Source organism: Solanum lycopersicum, chromosome 2 (assembly GCF_036512215.1).
Source record: "Solanum lycopersicum chromosome 2, SLM_r2.1".
Taxonomy (NCBI): Eukaryota; Viridiplantae; Streptophyta; class Magnoliopsida; order Solanales; family Solanaceae; genus Solanum; species Solanum lycopersicum.
Genome location: NC_090801.1, coordinates 37,201,444 through 37,209,221, shown reverse-complemented (window position 1 = coordinate 37,209,221; position 7,778 = coordinate 37,201,444). Strand labels below are relative to the sequence as shown.

The window sequence follows — 7,778 nt, the reverse complement described above, 5'->3', positions numbered from 1 at the left end:
TAAAAATGCACATTTTTGCGAAACTTCACAAAAAATCAAGCAACTTCAATTTTCAGTCATTATTTTTATTATTGGTAAGAACATCTAACCTTAGTTATCAAATAGATGAGGGTAACGGGACTTCATTTCAGTCTCGGCCTCCCATGTCGCACCTCAACTAGGTGATCCTTCCATAGCACCTTTACGGAAGCTACTTCTTTGTTCCTTAACCTCTTTACCTGCCTCTCAAGGATTTGAACTAGAACCTCCTCATAGGAGAGGTTATCCTTACACCAAGACCCTAAATAGAAAGAATAGATTCGGGATCACCAATACACTTCTTATGAATAGAAATATAAAGAACCGGATGAACCGAAGCCAATTCACTAGGCAACTTCAACTCATATGCCACCTTACCAATCCTTTGCAAGATTTCATAGGGAAACATAACGAGGACTTAATTTCCCTTTCTTTCGAAATCTAACCACCCCTTTCGTAGGTGAAATTTTCAAATACAGTTTATCACCTTCTTCAAACTCTAAATCTCTTCTCCTATGATCGACATAAGACTTTTGCCAACTTTAGGTTGTTTGCAACCGGTTCCTTATATTATGAACCTTTCCAAAGTCTTATTAATATAATCGGGATCCAAAAGAGAAGACTCACCCACTTCAAACCATCCAATTGGATATCTACATCTCCTACCATACAAAGCTTCATAAGGAGCCATAGATATAGATGAATGGTAGCTATTATTGTAAGAAAACTCCAGCAAAGGCAAATGCTTATCCCGATTTCCCTTGAAATCAATAATATAATCTCTAAGCATATCATCAAGGGCTTGTATAGTACTCCGCGCTTGGCCATCCATTTGAGGATGAAAAGCGGTGCTTAACTTCACATATGTACCCAAATCATGTTGGAAAGACCTCGAACACCTAGATGTGAATTTCGCGCTCCTATCTGATATGATGGATAATGGAATACCATGGCGACACTCAATCTCATCTATGAAGATCTTTGCATAATCTTCCGCCGAATATGTAGACTTGACGGGAACAAAATGAACGAATTTGGTCAACCTATCCACAACCACCCATATAGAGTCATATTGCTTTTGTGTCCGAGGCAAACCAGCTACCACATAATCCATATTGATGTCTTCCCATTTCCAAGTAGGAACTTGGATTTCTTGAAGTAAACCACCCTGCTTTTGGTGTTTGACTTTCACTTGTTGTCTTGGACACTTTGCAACAAATTCCTCTAAGTCCTTTTTCAAACCTTCCCACAAAAACACTTCCCTAAGGTCATGATACATTTTTGTAGAACCCGGATGAATGCAGTAACGGGACCTATGAGCTTTCTCAAGAACTCAGTTCCTCAAACCATTTAATTGGGAACAAAAAACCTTCCTTGATACCTCAAAACACCTCCCCCCCTCCCCCCAAGGTTAAGGACTCATTTAGCTTTCCAAGAACCGATTAATTTAACTCCATCAATGGTTGATCAAGATGTTGTTTGGATTTCACCTCAACTACCAATGATTACTCAAAGTTATGATGCACCATACCACCATATGGAGAATCTTCCAACCTAACACCAAATCTAGCCAACCTATGAACATCTTTCACTAGGTCTTTCTTGGCTTCTTCTACATCAGACACACTACCCATGGTCATACGACTTAGAGCATCTGCAACCACATTGGCCCTGTCGGGGTGATAGAGAACACTCATATTGTAGTCTTTCAACAATTCTTACCACCTTATTTGTCTGAGATTCAACTCCTTTTGAGTAAACAGTTATTGTAAACTCTTGTGGTCGGTATACATATCAACATGAACACCATAAAAACAATGCCTCCATATCTTCAAGTATAATACTACGGCCGATAATTCAAGATCATGAGTTGGATAGTTTCTCTCATGCACCATAAGTTTCCCAGAAGCATAGGCTACTACTTTCCCATGTTGCATAAGCACACACCCTAAACCCACTTGGGATTCATCACAATATACAAGGAAACCCTTGGTACCATCCGGTAATGTCAACACCAAAGCAGAAGTAAGCCTATATTTCAAGATTTTGAAGTTTCTCTCACATGACTTTAACCACTCAAATTTCTTACTCTTTTGGGTCAAAGTAGTCAAGGGAGATGCAATGGATGCAAAACCCTCCACAAACCTCTTATAATAACACGCTAGACCCAAGAAACTCCTAATGTCGGTTGGAGTCAATGGTGTAGGCCAATTCTTGACCGCCTTGGTTTTCCTTGGATCAACCTCAAGTCCCTCACTAGAGATGATATGTGTCATGACCGGAGTCTATACCCTAGATGAAACCAGCGTCATTGACCTATCAGATGTCCCAGACAAGCCTACATACGTCATCGTTACATTATCTAGATAATTTTTAGCGGAAAAATTGAACTTTTTGTTTAGTTTAAGTATACTTAGACTTCATTATAGGAAACAACGTATTATTCGAATAAGATCATCTACATAATTTCATAATTTTTCACAACAACCATCTAATATCAAGATAATTAAATACAAGACATAGTCATATCTGTATAAAAATATAGAGTTGCAAAAATGGCACCAATACAATATCTGAAAACAACTTTGAAAGAAACACTAGTGGAACATACTCCAATAGCTCATGCCTACATCTAATCTAGAATATAAAAGATAGGAATCCTCAAAATCAAGAGGGCCTACAAAGTACGAATGAATGCTCCATGTCCGGATAACTTCAACGTGGTCTCATAAGGTCTAGTGTTCACCTGCACCTGCACCTAAAAGTAGAGAGTTGTATGGGATTATTACACACTTGTACTAAGTATGGGTATAAGCAAGAACACACAAAGGACATGCATGATTAAGAAGAGATCTCTCCTAACGATATGAGTTATGGAAAGTCAAGTTAGTGGACTTGCCAAATAGGATTAGGAAAGTCATGCAATGAGAGTAACATGCATGATCATACCTATCATTTTGAAAAAAGCACATAACCTATTGCACATATCATTCATTCATATTCCATGAGACCTTGGAATCATGGACTTGACATTAGTACTTCCCTAAAATGAGGGCTCAACATATGGGACCTCAATTAGGGAGCCTTATTTAGCAAACACAGAGTCTGTCTGCTTCATTCATTCATACGTACTTCATTTTCTTTTGTTCGTAAGATAGTGTAAACTCCATCCATACCTAGGATGTAGTTTAAGACTTTCATCAGGTTCAATGTGCAATGACAAAGAATGACCTAGTGTCATTACTTAAGTCTAGCTCACCTCTTGATTATCCTATCCTAACACCTTTGCTATCGTTCATTTCAGTATGTGTATTACTTGAGGTTGGCCTCATTCTTTCTTTGGGAACTTTAACCTTAACTGGCATAGATCATGTGACCATCATGAAATCCAGTGTTTAACCACACAATGAAAAGAGGTGGAATCACCGGCCAAAGTGAACCAAAAAATGCTAGGGTATATAGGGACTCGAACCCTGTTAGAACCTTATATTGGCAGCATAAGTTCAAAGACTAGGATATATAAGGAGACTTGTCTCTTAATATTCAACACTATTTGAGGTGAGTACTTTTGGTAACCTTATATAGACGGTAGGTACAACTTGTCTCACTTGCACTAGCCTCATATTATGGTGCCACCCCGTTTTCTCTTAACATCTTTTTGTTTCATCTTTACTCACCTTTAATTATTTGCTCATCGTATAACATACATATGCTCTCTTGGAGTTTACATTGAGGGACATTGATTCTAGGCGTAGATACAACTTGTCTCACTTGTACTAGCCTATCCTCATGTAGTCGCTCTTTCTTTGTTTATTCATCGTTTAATATATATATATATATATATATATATATATATATATATATATATATATATATATATAATACACACACATTCTCTTAGAAATTTCATTTAGTGACACTGATTTTTAGGCGTAGAAGCAGATTATGTCACTTGCTAAGCCTATAGTCATGTAGTCACTCCTTTCATTACATATTAACTATGAATTCATTCTTAATACTTTCTTTTGGATAATGCTTGAGATTTGACTTTACATCATTCTACACTTCCCTTACGTGAATGTTCATTTCTTCATATGCCAATGCACTTGGCCTTTTAGTATGTTTCACACTCCTACATAAATCTCCTAGGTTCACATCATTTCATTATAGCCATCTTAGGATCGCTTACTTTTAAATGTGCGCTACACTTATGGATCCATACGTACAAGCCATAAGTCTTCATTTATGATTCGTCTAAATGACTTATACTTACCTAAGATTATGTGTTTCAAGACTTATACATCTTGTTGGTATGCCAAGATCTTGATTTCGACTCTTAGAGGCAGCATTCATTAAATATTTGTTCACGTACGACTTATGTGTCAATACGAAATTGGACAAGAAAATCCGATTTTGAATCCCTTGAGTAACATCTAATATTATATTAAACTTTTTACTTGCATTTTTAAGATTCGGGGGACCCTAGGTTGATACCCATCACCCCCGTAATATTTTCTTTCTTTTCCCTCATCTCTTTCTCGTTTAAGGCAAAGAGGTTGTGGGATCAATCCCCCACAAGCTCATTCTTTTTCTCTTAACTTTCTCACCTATTCAAGGGGTTATGGGTTCAATCCCTACTCTTCACATTTATTTTTCTCCTAACTCTCTCATCCATTAAAGAGATTGTGGGTTCAATCCCCACTCTCCACTTTTATTTTTCCTTTCATTTTCTCATGAAATTTTTATGTAATTTTCATTGTGAGGTCTTAGGCTCAATCCCCAATGACCTCCAAAAATTTAAATTTTTTAAAACATAGATAAGTTTTCAAATTTTTGTCCATGACCAATATTTCCAGCAAGCTGGAAATATTGTCTCTTTCAATCCATCTTTCTCTCAAGTTTAATGATGATTCTTGGAGTAATTCAGGTGACATTTTTCCAGCAACATTACCCTTATATGAACATCACACTTTTAACATTCACATATACGAAAACACAACATTTCTATCACACAAATTTCAAGCAGCAACATAGTTACTTTACAGCACACCCGTGCTTAAATAATTAACGTAAAACACTTTTTCGGAATACTTCTTTCATTCCTTAATAATTTCCAAATACACATTCAATACATAATTACATCCAGACCTAAAGTTATCTACCAGAAGACATATCAACGCATGTTTTGAATCTTTCAAAGGATCTAATGACAGGGGCATGCAACGGGGACAACCTTAGTTTTTCAATTGCGATTAAACTGAACCTTAAGGGTATCTTGAGAAAGGGTCCAAGAGAGAAGAAAACCCATACCTTATTGTTCTTCAACACTTGTTTCAATGCTGCCTATTCCCACGACACCAGTGCCTCACCACCAAAATCCAAAACACAATCCGTCGAGAAGAATGTTGTTGATTTTCATTTTTAGCTTAGCTTTTCGTTTGAGTTTTTGTGTGTAAGTTCTTCAAGAGTGAAGAACTATTATTTTCAGTTCTTTTTCTCATCAAAAACGTGAGAATGAGAGTGAGAGACCTGAGAATGGGTGGATTAGGATTAGTAGAGTTAGGTGGAGACTTAGTCAAAACTAGGACTCCTCATTATTTATTAATACTATTATTAGTATTATTGTTATTATTTTATTAAAAATATGATTTTCCTTTAATTAAATAAGCAAATTTAATATTAATTAATATAACTAATTCACTAAATACAATAAATCAATTAAATCATTGTTTCTGCCAAGGCTCAAATCGGGGTGGATCAAGATTTTGCTTAAAGGGTCAATTTCAGCCACCTCTACCCAAATTGCCCCTTAACCAAATTAATTAATTAATTAATTAATTAATTAATTGGGGTAATTACAATACTACCCTTAGACTGGAAAAGACCATATTACCCATAGATCCTCCAAACTTAAGATTACCCCTTTTTAAGTCCGATTAAGACTCATCCGGGTAAATCTTCATATTTGAGTGCCCTACATGGCTGGACCCGACCTGTCTTAGATTAACTAACTCACCAAGTTAGTTGGCTTGGCTGTTGTAAACGTTTAGAGGTTTGCTTCTACGTGCATCAATTCGTGTGAAGCTAATCTAATCTAGGAATTCTAGATACGTTAGACATTACTTAGCATAGTAATTTTTAGGGTTGTTACAATATGACTAAGAGACGCCACCGACCTCAACCAAAACTCACATTTGCTATACTTGGCAAATAATTGGTTCTCCTTAAGAACTTGTAACACCGCCCTCAAATGGTCCATTGTGTTCACCCTCATTTTTTGAATATAAAAAGATGTCGTCAATGAAAACAATGACAAGATAAATCTAGGTAACTTCAAAACACACTATTCATGAGGTCGATAAATGCCGTCGGGACATATCCAAGACCAAAGGACAGTACAAAGAACTCATAGTGACCATATCTAGTCTGAAATTCCATCTTTGGTTATCCTCACCTCTCACCCTAAGTTGGTGATACCGGATATGCTCAAACTTACTTCTCAAATAAGAAGTAAAGCGGTCGTGTCAAGTAAATAACCCAACTAGTGAGGTTGGGATCGTTCCCACGAGGAAAATAGTCTAGACTTAACTTCAACCTGTTATTACTATTGTTTTGTCAATGACTTCCTTGGAAAGTAAAAACAATAAAGGGGGGTTTCTATTTCTAAATGAGTGAAAATAAATAACAAACTTGAAAGAGACACTTAACAGCTTTACATGTTGGGTTTTAATCAATTAATCAAAGTAATTAGGGTTTACGTGTTCCAAACAGGTTCATAACTTGATAATTCTAAATATAACAATTCTTTCCTAGTATCTTGCATGCAAAGTGATAAGTTATGTATTTCTAAATCATTGGTCCGGCATCTAGAAAATCTCACTCCGCACCTTGGTCCGGCTACGTGTGTTGCTATCCTAACCCTTATCCTTACCTCCTATTAAGCATCCTATTCGATATTTGACTAAGCTATTACCTCGTACCAATCAATACTAGCCTATTAGATAGTATACACTAAATCTATGTTAATAATTATTTTCCTATTATCTACCTCCTTGGTCCGGCAAGCAGCATTAAGGCGAGTTCTAACGTTGGCCATCCGTTAAAAAGACTTTTAAGCAAAAGAATTATTAATACATGCAAGACACTAATCTAGAATTGTTATTTTAGTTAGGGTTTATCTCATTATTTGCCTATGGTTCCCACAACCCTAGTTATGGAGTTTAGTTACTCATAGACATAAACACAATATTCAAATATATTAAATACAAATTCATGTACTTACTTCAATGAGAAGGAATAAAATCCAAAGTTTGCTTGATTAATATCAAAAAATCACTTGTAAGATTCTCAAAATCCAACACTAATACACAAAGTCTAAAAATCTAATGTCTAATCTCATAGAGTCTAATATTAGGGAGTCTAACTATCTGGTGTCTAACAATACAGAGTCTAACCTCAAAAATGAGGTTTTTCGAACTATTTATACAAAAACAAAAAACCTAATTAAACAAGGATTCTAATTACTAGAAATCTGCCAAAACGCGGCTGGGTCGACGGACCTCACGAAAGGATCGTCGTGGTCACGACGGACCGTCATGGACTCTGTCGTCCCATACTTGTGCAATTTCTTCTGCTGCTATCTTCATTCCCCTCGACGGCAAGTATGACGGACCGTCATAGGCACAACGGTCCGTCGAGGGTTTTCGTTCTAAAACACTTCAACTCTTGAAATCTGGGTACTGGGATCACTTCTCTGAACT

The 7,778-nt window shown here is 36.5% G+C and overlaps 1 long non-coding RNA gene across 1 annotated transcript; it reads right to left on the bottom strand.

Annotated features, from left to right (window-relative positions):
- Positions 1 to 2,527: 2,527 nt before the first annotated feature.
- On the bottom strand, positions 2,528 to 5,515 carry LOC138342284 (uncharacterized). Its single transcript, XR_011215137.1, has 2 exons — positions 5,329 to 5,515; positions 2,528 to 2,776 (listed from the first exon to the last, which is right to left on the bottom strand). It is a non-coding gene; the product is annotated as an uncharacterized lncRNA (long non-coding RNA).
- Between the last annotated feature and the right edge of the window lie 2,263 nt (positions 5,516 to 7,778).